Below are 21,369 nucleotides of genomic sequence, written 5' to 3' on the forward strand. Positions count from 1 at the left end.
TTTCTGAGTCGAGCTCTAACCAAACATGAGTTGAACCTCATAGCAACAGCAATTACTTGCTGTAGTGTGAAATAGAAAAAATTTCAAATTCTAAATTAGGGATCTAAAATAATAATGTATACTGATCACCAAACACTATCATTTCTTATGGAAAGTCGACTACTACATGGCAGGTTAATATGTTGGGTATTATTTTTCCAAGAATACCAAATTGAAATTAAATATATAAAGGATAAGCAAAATTTAGTTCCTGATGTGTTATCATCCTTACGATTGAGGATGAATAGTTTACTAAGAATGGAAGGTCCTGTAATTACCTCAACATTTTTTAACATTAACTTACATTAATTATGAAGTGAGAAACCTACTCATAAGAGAAGACAAGGACTTCACTAATGGTTCATGTTTTTGTGATAAGTGGAAAACCTTAAACCAAGGAGGGAAAACTGATAACCGTATGGTAGATGGGTTGTGTTCAGTCATGTTTTGTTTTGGAGAGTGAAGAACATTAGACTCAAATACAGACAGTACATACCGATATCTGTAGAACTTGATTTAATTACGTTTATTCCTCAAGGGTATGGACACTTTGGGGTATGAAAATGTTTCCAACAGGTGGTAAAATTTTACTACTTTAAGAACTAAAATAAAAATGTACTGCCTGTACTACATACATATGAAACTTGCCAAAAGATAAAAAACAACTATCAGGTGATAATGTATAAGTTATACCCAGTAATACCTAAAGGCTTATGTGACATCACACCTGCTGATTTATTTGCCCAATTACCAACGAGCAGTTAGGAGGGTAACTTACGTATTTGTACTAGTTGAGTGTTGGTCTAAATATGTTAAACTCTATCCTATTAAGCGTGTCAACACAGAGACAGTGATTAGACATCTACTGGTGTATTTGTTGGAAATAGGAAAGAAACATAGATTGTTGATAGACAATGTCCCACAGTGTGTGATTAAAGCCTTGAGAGAGTGAACGCATAATGAAAGAAATTGCTAGGCTGTGTAGGACCTGTTGTGATTAATCTGCGAATTCCTATGGATTATTAATGAATTACCACATTTAACAACAGGATTGTTGCCTATGGAAATAATAGCTAAACTACTTATAGGAGAACCATTATTAAAACTGTTTAGTTGGATTCAGGCTGAAACTAGAACGACAGAGGACGTACATCAACAAGTGCAGAAAAACATAAAGACAGTGTAGATTCGCGAGTGAAACAGTATAATATACAGGCACGAATAGCGGAATTTAATATTGGAGACCTAGTATTAATTAATAACCATCTTATGAGTTTGAAACTCAAGAAAAAGACAAGTAAATTTTTTTCCAAAGTAGGGGGTATCACACCCAAGAACATTATTTTTGGTAGAGGAAAGAGAAATTTTTATACAACATGGAAATCGTAAAGAAGTACAAACGTTGAACTACTTGACGAAAAAAAGTCAGTTGGCTATGAATTTGAAGAACATGCTACAAGCAACATTATGTCATGTTTATTGAACACTTAACTGATGATTTTTGTTAACTTTTGTAGTAATTTGATGTGTTGTGGGTGAGTTTGTGTTTAACTCTTATGGGGGAAGTGTGGGATTTGTGTGTACATCTCTCTCTCTCTCTCTCTCTCTCTCTCTCTCTCTCTCTCTCTCTCTCTCTCTCTCTCTCTCACACACACACACACACACACACACACACACACACACACACACACACATACATACAGCCACATGTTGATATACACCAATAGGCTATGCACAAACAAAGATGATTTCATTTGCTATACTTGTCACTGTTTCAATGGGATGGAGAAATAGGACAGTGTGTCCTACTAATAAGCTTCATATAGAAATGACAAGCCAACACTAAGAATAAAAGGAATTTTGGAGGGAGGAAAATAGACAACAGAACTCATAGTGGAAAATCTGGATATATCTGGAGTTCTATGGACTGTGCAACCTTAGGATGAGGTAAAGTGAAAGGGAAGAAGTACAGAAGCACTCAATAAAGTAGTCGAAAAGGAGGGTGAGGTATTTCAAATTGGGAGCTATGGTTAAGCAATCCCCAAAGAAGGGAGCTTACACCAGGTTCAGGTGGACCCAAGGAAGTAGGGAACTCAACCACTTTATCGCTAAGTAATCCCCAAAGAAGGGTGCTTATGCAAGGTTCAGGTAGACCCCTAGAAGGGAGGACCGCAACCACTTTATAAGAAAGGAGAGGTACATCACACTGAAAAGAGAAAAAAGTACTGAATCCATGGAAAGATAAGCTACAAGAAGGGAGAAAAGCTTAAGCATAACATTAACAAGATAGCATCTCCTCCTAACTGGATAATAAATCGAGAAAGTAAAAATAGGCTAAATTCATAGTTTACCATGAGTATTTGAATCTCTGCATAACCTGACGTTTGGTCTTAAAACAGTGTGTAGCCACTGCTTCCCTCACAGTCACGAATACGAATTAATGTAATTAATGGTTAAAGTGCTGATAGTGCTCTGAAAGAAGGAAATATATATATGTTTCACTGTATGTCTCTTTGTTAGCCAAAGTAGAAGAGCTATTAAATGAAATAAATAAGTTAATGAAAATTATAATTAGAGGATATGTATCTTTGTATTGATTGATTGTTAAGTGTATGATCACAACATCTTAGTGGAGAGATATGTAGTGATCCATGGTATTAATGGAAGGGCATGTATCACATACTTCAAATATGGAGCTCAGAGATGTGCATGATCGCAACTAGTTTGTAAACATTGGGCCACATACTGTGGGAAAGTATTGCTCCACAGGTGCACAGTCGACCTGCTGAAGAGCAGGAGAAATGAAGGAGCTCGCATACCATGGAAGATCTCCAGCACCAACTAAGATAAATACGACATATATAAGCGATTGTTGTTTTATAATATACACAGGCATGTTAATGAGAGGTCTTTGAGACAGTAATATTACTTGAGGAACTTCCCTTGTAACTTGTAACAGTTTATGAACATTTGTGACAATATACAGAGTTAATTGGAACGAGTCTACACTTTATTTTAGTAGGAAGCAGAGTTTTGTTTTATAGCCACTTCATTTTTAGAGATGTGCATGGAAGAAAGACGTTCAATGTTGAAGGAGAATATGGCACAGTGTAACTGGATTCTGGGATAAATCACGAGAGTTGCAAGGATGAATCTCTATACCAACCTAATAAGGGAGTATCAAGACGATAGTGTTTGGTGTAGCTGCGTGGAGTAATAGGTATAGAACAGACGTTGCTCCAACAGTCAAAACATCGCCACACAAATTGAATAGGGCTGTCTTCAGCTGTTGATAAACATTCCAGTTTCTAGCGAAGTTAGACTACCCACTTTATTCGCCTGATTTAACACCATGTGACTTTTATCTATTCCCGAAGGCCAAATATGCACTGAAAATAACAAGATTTCTGTCCACTGAATCAATGAAGGAAAAAGAGCTATGCATCATCAAGGAACTCTCATAAGAAGACTTCCAGCACTGTTTGCATCAATAGAAAATTTGCATAGAGCGTCGTACGAATAGAGGAGAGAGAATATACTGAAGGTATAATTTTTTAAATGGTATTCTATGCAGCAAAATTACTGTCAATTTGTAGCCACACCTTGTACAGGAGCACAACACTAGGGGAAAAATTAAAACCGTTATTCCAAGACACAGGCTGGTAAAAACAGCCTCCTGTCCCAGAGACAGCTCACTAAAAGTCGTTATGGAATTAACGCCCTCAGCATCAATCATATGTTGTAAATTATTTCAAAGAAAATTATATAATAGGTTGCATGAAAACCCATTTTTAGTATAACAATGTTTTTTGTGTACAGATTGTGGACACATGTTAAAATTTGAAATGTATGGCTAAATATCTGTGTAAATAATTAAATATGTCAATATTATATACAAGAGATGAAGCCTATTCTGTTCTACAAAAGGTCAGTGGCAAATAAAGATGAATCAAGACGCTACCATAGACTCTATATGAATAAAAATGCATAGAATACCTTTACTGCTTTATCAACAGACACAAGCACATGTTGAGCCATAAATGTATAAAAAAACTTTTAAATTGTCTGCCAAACAATGGACGACAGGGGTCCACTAGTCTCTTCATTTTTTATTCACGCCAAGAAGTCTGGAATATTATTTATGGTAGGCTGAATAGACCTGGAGATAGTTTATTGTCTTCATGTGGAATCTAATTCAAGAATCTTTTTGTAATTGTAAAATAAATACTTGTTTGTTATTTGCATCGCTATGTTCCATAATGACCCATTCGGTTAATACCAAGTGTATGGTGTTTTCAGCAGAGGAGACAGCATATGAAATTTTACTTCCTATCCTAATATGTCCTCGTATCAAACGAGATGAAGCAAAAAACAAGAATTTTATATATAAATAAAACAATTAACTCCCTATCAATGTTGCTGGACAAATGCTGTGTCTAACAAGGGGAGGCCACGATGTTGGCATCACAGATTTACTTCAGACTTTTTACACCTTTAGTGGGCAATCAAAACGACATAACGTGCAAGTAGAAAAGTGCACTACTCTGGCAAATCGCAACTGAAGTTTTCCATGTCTGTTATGTGGTGTAAGTATGTGTACGTATTGGGCTACATCTGAGTTCAGGGTGGTCAACTGGTTAGCTTCGTGCGAGGATTGTCCAGAAAGTAAGTGCCGATCGGTCGCGAAATGCAAACCACTGGGAAAATACGGTAAAGCTTTGCTCAGATGTGTTGGGCAGTGTCTCTAGTATGCCCGTCGATCATGTCGCGTCGCTCTTTTCAGTTTTCAGTAAACAGTGGGCATGTATAGATGCATAGGGAATAGCGTCTGCCGCCAAGTATGAGGGCCTGGTTAGAGATTTCCCCTGTGTCATGCAACCTACATAACACAATTGTCAAGCAGTTCCTTAATTATGCCAATTCTGGACCGCACACTGCATGAGCAATGAAGACGCTCTTGCAGCGTTTACGATGAGAAGAGTTTCATCACCCACAATACAGTCCATAATTGGCTCCCCTTGAGTCTCATCTCTGCTCACAAGAGCCGCTGGCTATGAAAACAAAATGTTTCCACAGACAACGAGCTGCGGACCATTGCAGATAACTGGCTGATAGCACAGGCGGCTGCTTTCTGTGACGAGGATATTGGAATGTTAATACAACACTACAACAACACTCGAAGTTGGAGCGGCGACTATGTAGAGAAGTAGGTGGAAGGTGTGCCTAACTGTTGCAAATAAACCGTTTCTTGTTTTCACTGTGGTTTCCATTTCGCGACCGATCAGAACTTACTTTCTGGACAATCCTGGTAAGTTCGTAAGACGAACGTGAGTGTGGCCACGCTTCGACTCCCGCTCAAACTTAATTTTTAATCTACAGTTTTTTCAGCATTGGGTATATACAGTTTGCATCCAAACTATTGGAAGAAAGAGAAATTTTTCAAACGAGGTTTGTTTTGCCTTAGAAACTCTGAACATTCCCCGTAAATGCGGAAAAACTGCATTCATTCAATGTTGTGGATGCTGTTTCAGTTTATGTTTTCCATGCCCGTGTGACAAATACCATCCTGCAATGTGTGATGTTGAGAGGACATCCGGCAAGTAATTATACATCACTACTTTGGTCTGGTTGATTGTGGCTTACTATATTACTGAATAAAATCATTTGCATCATTACTTTTGGAAGTTTGAGTTGGGTTTTCCAAGCCTGTCCCTCATCCTTGAAAATTGAATTAAAAATAATAAATAGGCAAATAAAATATGAAATTCACTATAGCTTCATGAAAATGCACATGGTTTTTTTTGCATTATATTGCCTCTAAAATGTCACCTAAATTAAATAATTTAAAAATACAGATAAAAAAAATAGTGTTGACAAGATTCGAACCCTTGCTCGTCCTCGACCCTCTTGTTAAGCACAGACACTAACCACATGACCTGCTAGCACCTTTGCACAGATATATCAGATACATAATAGATGCATAAAACTTATCTTGCGACTTTCTCGGAATTGCGAAAGTAGTGCAACTTAAAATGGTTTTTATTCCAGTCTTTAATCACAATATAAAGTCCTTCTACGATGACAGGTTTCATTCAGTAATGAACATCTTCAGATCTGTTCTACACCGTGTCCTAATGTGCTAAAGGCGTAATGGCATCGTCGAAACATATAAATACACTCAGCAACTATGTCGCATCTGGTGAAACTAGTGCAACTTAATACTTGCACATAATGTTGTTTTAATGGCCCAAAGTGTAAAAAGTTGAAGTAAGCCCGTAATCCCAATGTCGTGGCCTCATCATGTGAGTATATCTTTCCAAGTTCTTTACTTAACATAGTGGTATGATCTGAAATTTTATTTTCCTTTTACAGCTGGCATTTTGGGCTTATATGAAATGTTCTATGCATTTCAGTCAATTCATTATCTTGTCTTTAAAATAGTTTTTTATTTAATAGTGCGGCATTAGAAATGAAACCATGATTTATAGTGAAATTCCACCTGGCGTCTCAGTTGGACCAGCGTTCGTGCTGGACGTGCAGACAGCGTGAGACGACGCTTCATCCAGTCCCAAACATGCTCAATGGGGGACAGATCTGGAGATCTTGCTGGCCAGGGTAGTTGACTTACACCTTCTAGAGCACGTTGGGTGGCACGGGATACATGCGGACGTGCATTGTCCTGTTGTAACAGCAAGTTCCCTTGCCGGTCTAGTAATGGTAGAACGATGAGTTCGATGACGGTTTGGATGTACCGTGCACTATTCAGTGTCCCCCTCGACGATCACCAGAGGTGTACGGCCAGTGTAGGAAATCGCTCCCCACACCATGATGCCGGGTGTTGGCCCTGTGTGCCTCGGTCGTATGCAGTCCTGATTGTGGCGCTCACCTGCACGGCGCCAAACACGCATACGACCATCATTGGCACCAAGGCAGAAGCGACTCTCATCACTGAAGACGACACGTCTCCATTCGTCCCTCCATTCACGCCTGTCGCGACACCACTGGAGGCGGGCTGCACGATGTTGGGGCGTGAGCGGACGACGGCATAACGGTGTGCGGGACCGTAGCCCAGCTTCATGGAGACGGTTGCGAATGGTCCTCGCCGATACCCCAGGAGCAACAGTGTCCCTAATTTGCTGGGAAGTGGCGGTGCGGTCCCCTACGGCACTGCGTAGGATCGTACGATCTTGGCGTGCATCCGTGTGTCGCTGCGGTCCGGTCCCAGGTCGACGGGCACGTGCACCTTCCGCCAACCACTGGCGACAACATCGATGTACTGTGGAGACCTCACGCCCCACGTGTTGAGCAATTCGGCGGTACGTCCACCCGGCCTCCCGCATGCCCACTATACGCCCTCGCTCAAAGTCCGTCAACTGCACATACGGTTCACGTCCACGTTGTCGCGGCATGCTACCAGTGTTAAAGACTGCGATGGAGCTCCGTATGCCACTGCAAACTGGCTGACACTGACGGCGGCGGTGCACAAATGCTGCGCAGCTAGCGCCATTCGACGACCAACACCGCGGTTCCTGGTGTGTCCGCTGTGCCGTGCGTGTGATCATTGCTTGTACAGCCCTCTCGCAGTGTCCGGAGCAAGTATGGTGGGTCTGACACACCAGTGTCAATGTGTTCTTTTTTCCATTTCCAGGAGTGTAATTCACTGGAGAAAGAGAGGCAGCATTTTGTATTTTAACAGGACTTGTACAACAAATGTTAACTGTTGTATTTTTCATTGCAATAATTACAAGAAAGTAAAAAATACGTAATACATTGCATGTGTTATTGAACTGCTAAAATCCCATTACTCTGATGTATGTATATTAATGTCGTCTAAGAAAATTTTGCAAAACAGCCAGAGGTGAAAACGTTCGATTTGCGTACTGTCAGGGGAGTTTTAGTGTCCCATAAGCTTAGCGTTTATATTATAAAATTTAAACGTTCCTTCCAAAAGTAAAAATTTAAAGAAACATACCTTTCTATTGATAAGCAAATGCTATATTCTATACGTTAGCTCACATTCAAACATTTGTAACGGACGAGTGAGAAGATATTTTGTATTGACTCTATAGTATCTGACGAAGTGAAATATTGATTGGTAAATAACAGATAATATAGTAATTACAATGGCGCTAAAAAAAGTTGGAAGACAAGAAAACAGAGAAGAACTTTATTGGCGAACCACAGATTGCTCTATCTTTGCTGTGTGGCATTAGAAAGTTGGAATCGAGAGACTGAGAGAAAGCAATATGCGTGACGCATGGGGCATTTGGCCACATAGTGGTAAAGTTATACGTGCGTATTAGGCTATTCACACGACCATCCTTGGAGCTTTGTTTTCAACTAAAGGATTATCTGTGGCTGGTGTACATATATAGTGTGTACTACGACGTTTATATAGTGAGTATTGCAGTTGTTGGTGTGCTGCATGACACTCTATTTAAACGATGTACGTATGCTGAACTGTATTAATATTGTACAGTTTCGCATCAGCTCTCGTACAGTAACGTTATTGAGCATCTAAAAGCTATATTTCTTACGAGGCAACACATAATTATCGGTTCGCATATTGTGCGTTATGATTAAGGAAAAACTGCGGTATTAAGTAACAGCAATTTTTCAGGTGACCTATGACAGCATAAGTAGTTCCAAACCTTATGTAAGGTTAAATTACTGCATGTTGCTGATTAGAGACTGTCTTGTTTATTAAAGTGTTTAAACATAAAGATTCAAAGCATGACATTAACTCTTTTTGGAAGCTCGATTACGTTTGTTGTCGTTTAAATACTTCTTCGAAAAAAAAGAAATATTTCTCTTTGTGCAAAGCTATAAATTGTTAGTCATTGAGAAGAAGTAGGCTAACATGCGCAATGAATGTAGGTCGTACCTCATTTTACTTTCTTTCACCCTTTTTGTTGTAAGAGTTATTTGGCACGGTTTACTGGCCGTATCCGAAGTACTTTCTCTCACTTTTTTTAAAGTATCATTTGTTGTGCAGCGTTATACATTTTCTCGACGCGAAACTGGTCTGCGTCAGTTTATCTTTATTCATGCTTGATGTACGGCGTGAAAACTTCAATGTGTTTCAATACCTATTATTGTTTATGATGTGCGTGTACTGTTTGAGGAAAAAAAATATATGCAGAGATTGAACCAAAACACTATTCTTCCTGGTGTTATGTGCCCATCCCATAGAAGCTTTTAAGTTCAGACAAGTAGTTGTGAAATTGAATTTCTATCCATGCACAGTATATATTTTGCATCTACAGCTTATGAAACTATTAGGAAAATGAACAACTTAATATTACTCAGTCTATGATGTAATGGAATTTTGTGTGTTTCGGGTTACTTATTCTCAAAATCTTATCATCCATGAAGATTGAGATAAATATTTGCGAATTTGACTTTGCTCACAGGGAGCTAGTGTATGTCATTCATATATGGTGTCATATGTAGTCTGCTGTATGGTTAAGAGATGCACAGGTTTAGTGCATATATTCTTCATTGTTCACATTTTGTCTTCGCATACTGTAGTTCGTTGAAGCTAAAGATTCTTTGTTGTACACACTGTGAACAGCATAGCGAAGAATATGTGTGTTGCAAGACCGGTATTGCAGATCTTGGAATCTGATCTCCCCCCCCCCCCCCCCCTCCTCCCGAAAGTAGGGCAAAAATACTATACAAAATACAGATGTGCATAGTAGACTACATAACATCAGACCACATTGAAATAGCACGTACAACTTTGATTTTTTTTACATTGATGTATGAGAGAGACATTTTACATAGAATACACAGTTGATATTTAGATATAACACGTAATTAAAGCACTTTTCTACATACTATTTATTTAGATCATAGCAACAGTCAGATAAAAATTACTATTGGCATAGAGTACATAAATATAATTGTTTAGTATGAAGCTATTCCAGGTATTCTTTTACACTATAATAGCAGTTGGTCATTAAAAATTTGAATACTGCTTCTTTAAATGAAGACAATTTTTTTATTTCTTTTATCTTTACCGGTAGTTTGTTATGCAATCTGCTTCCTTGTATGTTTGTTTGTTTCTGCGCCAAAGCCTTGTTAACTCTTTTTATATGAATGTCATTGCACTTTCTTGTGTTGTAAGTATATAGATCCAAGTTGGATTGGAAATTGTTAATATTTCTTCTTACATTAATGATACTGTTCTGTATATAGAGGCACGGTAGGGGTAGAATATTCAGCTGTTTAAATAATTGCTTGGAAGGAGTTAGCCTTGAACTGTTGGTAATTATTCTAACAGCTTGTTTTTGTAGAGTGAAGATGGTTTTGAGATTTCTCTTACTATGACCCCAGAAGGAGAGGCCATAGGTAATAGCAGAATGTATATAAGCAAAGTAAACAGTTCTGCTGCATTCCCTACTACATACAAAACTAATAACACGTAAAGCAAAGCAGAGCTTAACAGATTCAGGATATGGGATTTCCAGTTTAAATTTTCGTCTATATGTACACCTAAGAATTTTGTGGTAGTGACTCTCACAATTTCTTTATTTTGTATTCTGAGAGCTAGATCAGAGTGTGACTTTGCTTTCCTGTAATATTTCTTCTATTCAGTGGAACAATAGAGAAGGGCCAATGTGAGTGCCAAATTTTGTGTCCTCAGTTGGTTTAGTTCAGGCTAATGTAATTTTCTGAAAAAACCTATATTGTGGATATCTTTGAAGAAAGGCCAGCTGTTGGTAGAAACAAGCATGTAACAGGATCTGCTTCTTATTTCGTATCTTCTAGCAGCAAACAGTGTATAAAAATGTCATGATAAATTAATATAAAAAGTTTCTGTAAGCTGTCTGAAGTATTTTGCAACATTTGGAGCATCTGTCACTTTTATTGTTTATTACTGTAGATGTGCATTTCCATGAAACGGTTATCTTTGTTACACAGACATATTTCAATAATTGATTTAGGCTGAAGCTATTTTCTGAAATTAAGACATCTTGAAAAGCCTTTCATCATTGCTTGTTAGATTTAACTGTGAACTCCTGTTGTCACTGAATCTGTTAATTCTGTGCTCACAAAATAACATAGGCCTATTGCACATTCTCCATGCATACAAGTATATAAATGTGTGATGGGTAGAATCTAGGGTTTTTCCATGGCACAACCTGATCACTTACAAATCCTGTGTGAGTTGTGTATTAAGAGTACAATGAAATATTATTTGTGGAGTATAGCTGGGTGGAACTCCATAACAAGAAAAACTATAACTTCTGCACAAGCATTTCGAAAATTCCATTTTCTCACTTCAAGGTGCACTTTTCTTTTAGGAGATATTTAATATTTTAAATTGCACTGGTAATAATTCTTGAAGTGACAAGATTTATTGGGACAGAAATTTCAAAAAGGGAGGGGGGAACTTTAACCCAGTTCAGATTAGTTTTGTTTGTGATAAAAAACAAACAAAAAAAGTTTTCTCCAATGATAACAGAGGAATAAGCGTGGATTATTTTTTGTAGTATGGGAGAATAGCTGAGTTTTTACTAGCCTTGTGAAAAGTGATGTCAGTGACTGTTTATGACTGTGATCTAGATTTATTATATTATGTGAAATAAAAATGGGATTCCAATTCTAAAATCAAACTCCAAAGTAAATTTCACTTGTTTTGCATGCAATTTCTACAAAAGTTTCACAGCACTTTCATTCTCAAAACGAATACTGTCTTTAATTTGCGTTTCCTACTACTGTCATGTCTTCAGTCAGTTTTGTGTAGCTTCATATTGTTACCCCAATATATTTAAATGTGACACTCCAGAAGTCTACTGTTAATCTTGTAATGTTTATCGCCAGTGTACCTCCCCAAATGTATTGTCTTGTTACATATTTCCTAACACTCATACAGTGGTGATGCTTTTGTGAAGATGACGACTAAGTATTGTGCTCGTGCTTTTGAGTTTGTCACTATGGCTCACATTTGGCCTTCAAATTTGTGGTTTTAATATTTCTGTATGTAAATGCAGTATGACAAAGGAAGGGTGCTCTGATGATAATTCCCCCAGTACCAATGATTTTTAGGTTTATATCAAATTGCTGGTAATGTTTTTGTCATCTATTAAGAATGATTGACAAGCAACTATTTTGTAGGTATCTCTCACTTTTTATAATAGTCCTGCACTTTTTGCTTTTCATTGTTTGAGCACTGTGTGATAGAAGATTGGTGCATGCATTTAGTGAAGCATGTCATTGAGGATACTGTGTGAACCTCACAGAGAAAAAAAAGTGTACCTGATACTCAAATGTTTTGGTAAGCTTTGAGAGGTAGCCATTATTGTGGCATGGTGATGCACATGCAAGAGCATCTGGTTGGAGTGGATGGCTTCAAGGTGGGCAAAATGCAATGAAAAGACAATGCTATCTGAAGCTGATGGTCATATGCCCCCTATAATCTTGCCAGACAGGTTATATTTATGAAATGCTAAAAACACAATCCTAAGACTTGGCCTTCCATATTTATGTTGTGGGAGGAAAAGGAATGTGCGACAACGAAGACTGAAAGATACTATGATGGACACTAGAGCATTGATTCAGACAGCAAATGCAGTTCACTCCCAGAAAAGATGAAAATAAAGGTGTCAAACCATATGTACAGTGTCCATGCAACATTACAGATGGAACCTCTTATATTATGCATCACTCCTCTGCCTCAACCAATCTATGGAGTTTGCACTGACCATTTTACAAGAGTGCTTAATGTGAAAAACACAACTGTGTTGGGGAAGGTTATTCATCTCTGATCACTCTCTTGCTGGGTGGTTAAAAATAGAGCATAAAAGAAGAGTACAAAACCTTTATTAGATTAATGTGCCTTGAAGCTTGAAATAGGTATGGATGCATGGATGACTAAATTTTGGTTGTAGCAGTCAATGTGTTACCTACAAAAGATAATGGGCTCATTCTGACCCCCACCCCCTAGCTCACCTCACCACTAAGCCCTGATGGCCTGAGCCCACTCACATAATTGTTCTCATTAGTACCATCATGGAGTGTCTCTTGCATGGGATTAAGGTTTTCCGTCTTTCAGTCCAGGAGCCATGGTGGAAAAGTCTGTTCTATGATAATTCAGTAACGAACAAGTTCCCCGTTCAGAGATTATGTGTGCTGATAAATTGAATGTTGATTGCCAAGTGTGTTATGCTGTGAACAACACTGTGGTAAAGGTATGTAGTGTTTTATGTGCAGAATTGCAGGGCTGGGCAAACAAAAGTAGCCCAGGCAAGTGGTTACAATTGGAGATGAATTTATGCCTATAATCACACCATGTGTATGCCTGCCACGTAACCAAACTGGTTCATAGCAAAGTGCAGACTGTGTCTGTGTGAGTGGAACAGTTCTAGTGGGGCGATGGTACTAACAGTAGAGCAGTGAGTGTTTGTTGTGGAAAGTTACATGACAAAGTCATAGAAACTGTTGGTTAGTTGTTTACTTTGAAGTTCAATGATGATGGTGTCAATGTGCCAGCAAATAGTGCCATGCAGTGCTTAGACTGAAAATGGTGTCAGACAGGATCTGTTTTCAACAAGTCAGAAAGCACTCCGAAACATTTTGGCACACAAGAAAATGTGGCTGCAGTTCGTCAGAAAATGCTTCAGAATCCTACCAAATCAATTTGATGCCTTTTGCAAAAGACTGGCATGTCATATCAATCATGCAGACGAATACTTCACCTGGACCTGTTCTCGGGGTTACTTTTGTTTGCACACCATGTAACAGCTATTACGTGAATCCCCAGGAGACTTGAAATTATTTTGTGATCATGTGCGTTGAGAACATTGGGCACCAGGCCATTGCAATATTTGAACCTTTCTTGCATTGAAATCTTATTCTTGACTGTCTTTTTCTCAGATTGGTCTCTAGGACAAAATCTCCATTGACAGCCTAGCTTGTCCCTAGGACATAAATTAAGGATTTTCGTTCTTTATTTATTTTGCACCAATTATGTTGGTTAACCTACCCCCATGAACCATGGACTTTGCCGTTGGTGGGCAGGCTTGCGTGCCTCAGCGATATAGATGGCCGTACCGTAGGTGCAACCACAACGGAGGGGTATCTGTTGAGAGGCCAGACAAACGTTTGGTTCCTGAAGAGGGGCAGCAGCCTTTTCAGTAGTTGCAGGGGCAACAGTCTGGATGATTGACTGATCTGGCCTTGTAACAATAACCAAAACGGCCTTGCTGTGCTGGTACTGCAAACGGCTGAAAGCAAGGGGAAACTACGGCCGTAACTTTTCCCGAGGACATTTAGCTTTACTGTATGGTTAAATGATGATGGCGTCCTCTTGGGTAAAATATTTCGGAGGTAAAATAGTCCCCCATTTGGATCTCCGGGCGGGGACTAGTCAGGAGGACGTCGTTATCAGGAGAAAGAAAACTGGCGTTCTACGGATCGGAGCGTGGAATGTCAGATCCCTTAATCGGGCAGGTAGATTAGAAAATTTAAAAAGGGAAATGGATAGGTTGAAGTTTGATGTAGTAGGAATTAGTGAAGTTTGGTGGCAGGAGGAACAGGACTTCTGCTCAGGTGAGTACAGGGTTATAAATACAAAATCAAATAGGGGTGATGTAGGAGTAGGTTTAATAATGAAGAAAACAGTAAGAGTGCGGGTAAGCTACTACCAACAGCATAGTGAACACATTATTGTGGCCAAGATAGACACAAAGCCCATGCCTACTACAGTAGTACAAGTTTATATGCCAGCTAGCTTTGCAGATGATGAAGAAATTGATGAAATGTATGATGAAATAAAAGAAATTATTCAGGTAGTGAAGGGAGACGAAAATGTAGTAGTCATGGGTGACTGGAATTCGAGTGTAGTAAAAGGAAGAGAAGGAAACATAGTGGGTGAATATGGATTGGGGGAGAGAAATGAAAGAGGAAGCTGTCTGGTAGAATAACTTAATCATAGCTAACACTTGGTTCAAGAATCATAAAAGAAGGTTGTATACATGGAAGAATCCTGGAGATACTAGAAGGTATCAGATGGATTATATAATGGTAAGACAGAGATTTAGGAACCAGGTTATAAATTGTAGGACATTTCCGGGGGCAGATGTGGACTCTGACCACAATCTATTGGTTATGTACTGTAGATTAAAACTGAAGAAATTGCAAAAAGGTGCTAATTTAAGGAGATGGGGACCTGGATAAACTGACTAAACCAGAGGTTGTACAGAGCTTCAGGGAGAGCATAAGGGAACAATTGACAGGAATGGGGGAAAGAAATACAGTAGAAGAAGAATGGGTAGCTCTGAGGGACGAAGTAGTGAAGGCAGCAGAGGATGAAGTAGGTAAAAAGATGAGGGCTGCTAGAAATCCTTGGGTAACAGAAGAAATATTGAATTTAATTGATGAAAGGAGAAAATATAAAAATGCACTAAAAGAACCAGGCAAAGGGAATACAAACATCTCAAAAATGATATTGACAGGAAGTGCAAAATGGCTAAGCAGGGATGGCTAGAGGACAAATGTAAGGATGTAGAGGCTTATCTCACTAGGGGTAAGATAGATACTGCCTACAGGAAAATTAAAGAGACCTTTGGAGAAAAGAGAGCCACTTCTATGAATATCAAGAACTCAGATGGAAACCCAGTTCTAAGCAAAGAAGGGAAAGCAGAAAGGTGGAAGGAGTATATAGAGGGTCTATACAAGGGCGATGTTCTTGAGGACAATATTATGGAAATAGAAGAGGATGTAGATGAAGATGAAATGGGAGATACGATACTGCGTGAAGAGTTTGACAGAGCACTGAAAGACCTGAGTCGAAACAAGGCCCCCGGAGTAGACAACATTCCATTGGAACTACTGACGGCCTTGGGAGAGCCAGTCCTGACAAAACTCTACCATCTGGTGAGCAAGAAATGAGGCAGGTGAAATACCCTCAGACTTCAAAAGAATATAATATTTCCAATCCAAAAGAAAGCAGGTGTTGACAGATGTGAAAATTACTGAACTATCAGTTTAATAAGTCAGAGCTGCAAAATACTAACACAAATTCTTTACAGACGAATGGAAAAATTGGTAGAAGTCGACCTCGGCGAAGATCAGTTTGGATTCCGCAGAAATGTTGGAACACGAACAGCTGCTAGCATGAGTTTCTTAGAAGTAGATACCTTAGGGGTTGCGAAGCAACTCAAATCGCTTGATACGGGCAAGTCTTCAGGTCCACATTGTATACTGATTAGGTTCCTTTCAGATTACGCTGATACAGTAGCTCCCTACTTAGCACTCATATAGAACCGCTCGCTCACCGATAGATCTGTACCTACAGATTGGAAAATTGCGCAGGTCGCACCTGTGTTTAAGAAGGGTAGTAGGAGTAATCTATCTAACTACAGACCTATATGATTGACATCGGTTTGCAGTAGAGTTTTGGAGCATATACTGTGTTCAAACATTATGAATCACCTCGAAGGAAACGATCTATTGATACGTAATCAGCATGGTTTCAGAAAACATCGCTCATGTGCAACGCAGCTAGCTCTTTATTCGCATGAAGTAGTGACCGCTATCGACCTGTGTTGCAATCTGAGCAGTTCTCTTAGGTTGTTCGCAGATGATGCTGTAATTTACAGTCTAGTAAGGTCATCCGAAGACCAGTATCAGTTGCAAAGTGATTTAGAAAAGATTGCTGTATGGTGTGGCAGGTGGCAGTTGACGCTAAATAATGAAAAGTGTGAGGTGATCCACTTGAGTTTCAAAAGAAATCTGTTGGAATTTGATTACTCGATAAATAGTACAATTCTCAAGGCTGTCAATTCAACTAAGTACCGGGGTGTTAAAATTACGAACAACTTCAGTTGGAAGGACCACATAGATAATATTGTCGGGAAGGCTAGCCAAAGATTGCATTTTATTGGCAGGACACTTAGAAGATGCAACAAGTCCACTAAAGAGACAGGTTACACTACACTCGTTTGTCCTCTGTTAGAATATTGCTGCGCGGTGTGGGATCCTTACCAGGTGGGATTGACGGAGGACATCGAAAGGGTGCAAAAAAGGGCAGCTCATTTTGTATTATCACGGAATAGGGGAGAGAGTGTGGCAGATATGATATGCGAATTGGGATGGAAGTCATTACAGCAAAGACGTTTTTCGTCGCGGCGAGATCTTTTTACGAAATTTCAGTCACCAACTTTCTCTTCCAAATGCGAAAATCCTTTGTTGAGCCCAACCTATATAGGTAGGAATAATCATCAAAATAAAATACGAGAAATCAGAGCTCGAACAGAAAGGTTTAGGTGTTCATTTTTCCCGCGCGCTGTTCGGGAGTGGAATGGTAGAGAGATAGTATGATTGTGGTTCGATGAACCCTCTGCCAAGCACTTAAATGTGAATTGCAGAGTAGTCATGTAGATGTAGATTAAGGAAAGGCAAACCTATATTTCTAGCATTTGTAGACTTTTGACAATGTTGACTGGAATACTCTCTTTCAAATTCTATTATTAAAGTCCATGGAGAAGAAATAAAAATGTTGAGGTTTGCCGATGACATTGTAATTCTGTCAGAGACAGCAAAGGACTTGTAAGGGTAGTTGAATGGAATGGACAGTGTCTTGAAAGGAGGATATAAGATGAACATCGACAAAAGCAAAATGAGGATAATGGAATGTAGTCGAATTAAGTCGGGTGATGCTGAGGGAATTAGATTAGGAAATGAGACACTTAAAGTAGTAAAGGAATTTTGCTATTTGGGGAGCAAAATTACTGATTATGGTTGAAGTAGAGAGGATATAAAATGTCGACTGGCAATGGCAAGGAAAGCATTTCTGAAGAAGAGAAATTTGTTAACATCGAGTATAGATTTAAGTGTCAGGAAGTCATTTCTGAAAGTATTTGTATGGAGTGTAGCCATGTATGGAAGTGAAACATGGACGATAAATAGTTTGGACAAGAAGAGAATAAAAGCTTTTGAAATGTGGTGTTACAGAAGAATGCTGAAGATTAGATGGGTAGATCACATAACTAATGAGGAGGTATTGAATAGGATTGGGGAGAAGAGACGTTTGTGGCACAACTTGACTAGGAGGAGGGATCGGATGGTAGGACATGTTCCGAGGCATCAAGGGATCACACATTTTCCATTGGAGGGCAGCGTGGAGGGTAAAAATCGTAGAGGGAGACCAAGAGATGAATACACTAAGCAGATTCAGAAGGATGTAGGTTGCAGTAAGTACTGGGAGATGAAGAAGTTTGCACAGGGTAGAGTAGCATGGAGAGCTACACCAAACCAGTCTCATGACTGAAGACAACAACAACATGTTCGTTAACTCATGTTTGGCCTCTGCTTTTTTGAAATGTTTTACAGAAATTCAAACTTGTAAGACATGTGGGGAAGGTCACATAATACCCAGTGTGATAGCTAGTGCAAGCATAGGCTGTCAGGTACCCATACAGCGGTAACCCCGTGATTATGCAGTGAATGCACTATTGGTGCCTGAGCCATCAACTCCCTGCATTTGCTTAGGAATAGGTGCGTGTCCTTTAGGGGGCTCAGGTCAGTGGTCTCAAGCCAGGTGGCCAGTTCTCTGTCCGGGTGATTCCCATGGGGAGATTTCTCCTTAGAAGTAAGTGGTGTTGTGGCGTACCTCTCGTGAAGTGTAAAGACCGAAGTTATGAGCCAATGGCTGCGTGGCACCGATAGACTCTTCAGACAGATTTGAAAGTGTCAGTGCAACTTGAACGTTCCTATCTTGGCCATGCCAGGGGAGGAAAGCAGAATCATTTTCCCCTCTGTTCCTTGTTTGCACATGGACTGATGCAGGGTCCTTTCTTTCCTCTTTGTTCTTTACAGATAATATCAAAAATGTGCTTGAAGAAATCTATTCTTTCATGGTTCTGTATTAATTTAAATAGTTAAACCTATCCAGTCTTGAGTGTTGCCCTCTTACAAGAAAATTGGTGACATAACTGTTACCATAATACTCCACAAGAACCTGAACACAGTACAGGCCTTAATTTTTGACCAGGACTTAGTGCTGTATATGGATGAAGCATTCCTCAAAAACTAGGAAAAATGAGGGCCCTTTCATATGTTGTGTACATTGAGGTCTGCCAAACAGTAAGGTTGATACCAGACATTCATCATTGCTGTTGAAGGGAGCTCACTTCCAAAGAAAGTTAAAACTGTAGTCAGTCATTCTCATGTGAAGCTGTATAACTTTCAGAGGCTGTGGTTGGCCTTCACCGTTTCACCATTCTTTGTCAACAGCAGAGCTATTCACCCATCCTGATCCCCAGACTGTGCTATCCTAATTAAAGGACGTGAAATCCAGGAACTTAATGTTTCCAATTACCTCTCATTTTTTGGAGCCTGGAAAAAGTACAACTGCTTGTCTTGTCCCAATAGTATTGAACTCTGCCAGTACTGTGACCAGGTCATCAGCAGTATCTCGCGTACTTACCGTCCATTCCTCTGACAGTTATGCGAATATATTAACCCATGGGGGAGATAGGACACCCCATTCCCTACAACCTGCAGACCCCTCTTCAGTTCCTACTTCCCTTAGTGGAGAAGTCCTTGCAAGAGCCTTAACCCTAGAGAGTGCTTATAGAAAAAAAAGATGACACTTTACTCCAGTTACCATGGAGATGTCAGATCTATCCACATTATGACTCCAAACCTATGTTGATTGTCGTCATCCCCCCACCAGTTACAGTTAGCAATTCTTGGGAAATGGCTATTCCCTTGATGCCTAACCATCACATCCTTAATGTGATAATTCAGTGGGAGTGGACTGGATATTATTGTCATCTGGCAGAACAACAACTAATGCCATCCTGTTCAACTATCTACTAGCTGTTCAAGAAACACATTTGACTAAAACCATCATGCCTGCTGATGGAATAGCACCAAAGAGAGCAACTGGTGAGATCGATACATTGGATGACACAGTTATCAGTTAATGGATTACCTATCACGCCACATTGTGAGCAATAGTGAGTGTGTGAATGACCACAGTAATCACAATTTGCTCCATTTATTTACAATCAGGCAGGGCAGTTATGAATCTTGAGATAACTTCTTTGACTTGACCGCTCTCCACCCCCGCACTCTCCCTTTTCCCCATTCGCTCACTTTGGGATTTCAAAGCACACTTCCCCATACAAGGGAGTACTACATTGTCTGCTAGGGTCCCTCTGATTGACAGAGTTCTCTCCAAGCTTGATCTGTCTCTCCTCAGTAATTCTTACATTCCTATGCACTTCACCACCACCCATGGCACTGTTTTGGTTATCAATGACCCCCCCACCCCACCAAAAAAGAAAAACAAAATGTTGTGGCTTTGTTACGGTGGTTACTATATGGGGTCAGTGATCACTTTTCTAGTGATCCTGTCATTGTCAGACTGATTGATTGCCACATTATGCTCTCTGAGGGACCAGCTAGGTTGCTGCCATCTTCATCTCCTCTCCATGAGAATGTGTTGACAAGGATGTCAGAGCTGTGTCTGCTGTGATCTGCCATGTCATAGGAAATGCTTGACCCCTTTCTACAGGCCACATTATCAGATGGTTCAACATCTGAATGCGATTCAGACTCCATCTACTTGTGATGTTAAACAATATTTAGCTACAAGGTTTTCCATTCGCAGTGGAGGGATGGTGTCATCTTAGTCTTTAAACCAGGCAAAAATGCTTCAGCTGTAGATAGTTGCCAACTGATTAACCTCGCCATTATAAAGTCTTAGAGATAAAACCTGACTTAAAGCACCAATAAAATGCCACTCTTACAGAATTCTGTCAGGCCATACACACGAACTGGCAGCACTGTACAGTATGAAAGTGTCGGGAGGAAGTGTTGTGTTCTACTCAAAGTGCTATGGTGTTGTGCAATGTATAGACAGTGTCTCAAGTTTGAATCCACTCCTTCCTTTATTTTTTAAACCACATTTTGACTATCTGCTAAAGGAATCTGTCTGATAAAACTCCAAAGGAAATGCACTTCATTTTCTAATACACCAGTAATAGCACCAGCTTCCAGCAACAATTCTGCAAAACAGATCATGACTGTGACAAGATCACGGCAGCTTACACTAGAGAGTTTACTCAACCTATAGTGACCACTTGCCACTTCCCATCTGTCGTGCACCATCTGATCAGGTGATCGCAGCATGACAGTATGAGTGTTTTTATCAATTGTCATTTTCTTATTATGGTTCTAGTGTTTATCTTGGTTTTAGATATTGGATTTTGTGTACTTGAAACATATGAATTGTGTGTAGGCGTTGTAAAATAGTTGCAAGCCAAAAAATGTACAATTTGTGACATATTTTTCCCTTTGGGTTTAATAGAGGAG

General features: G+C 39.6%; 1 protein-coding gene across 20 annotated transcripts in view; it reads left to right on the forward strand.

Moving 5' to 3' along the window:
- Positions 1–8,246: 8,246 nt before the first annotated feature.
- The window catches only part of LOC126272184 (eukaryotic translation initiation factor 4E-binding protein Mextli), a 121,207-nt gene continuing 108,084 nt past the window's right edge, over positions 8,247–21,369 (forward strand). For 6 of the 20 annotated variants that reach the window (XM_049974842.1, XM_049974852.1, XM_049974838.1 and 3 more), the window contains exon 1: positions 8,257–8,485. The gene's annotated coding sequence lies outside the window, so the exon portion shown is untranslated. Of the gene's footprint in view, positions 8,597–21,369 lie in introns of all 20 variants that reach the window. The other 14 variants (XM_049974845.1, XM_049974848.1, XM_049974851.1 and 11 more) reach the window with 8 other exon arrangements.

This window comes from Schistocerca gregaria, chromosome 5 (genome assembly GCF_023897955.1).
Source record: "Schistocerca gregaria isolate iqSchGreg1 chromosome 5, iqSchGreg1.2, whole genome shotgun sequence".
NCBI lineage: Eukaryota > Metazoa > Arthropoda > Insecta > Orthoptera > Acrididae > Schistocerca > Schistocerca gregaria.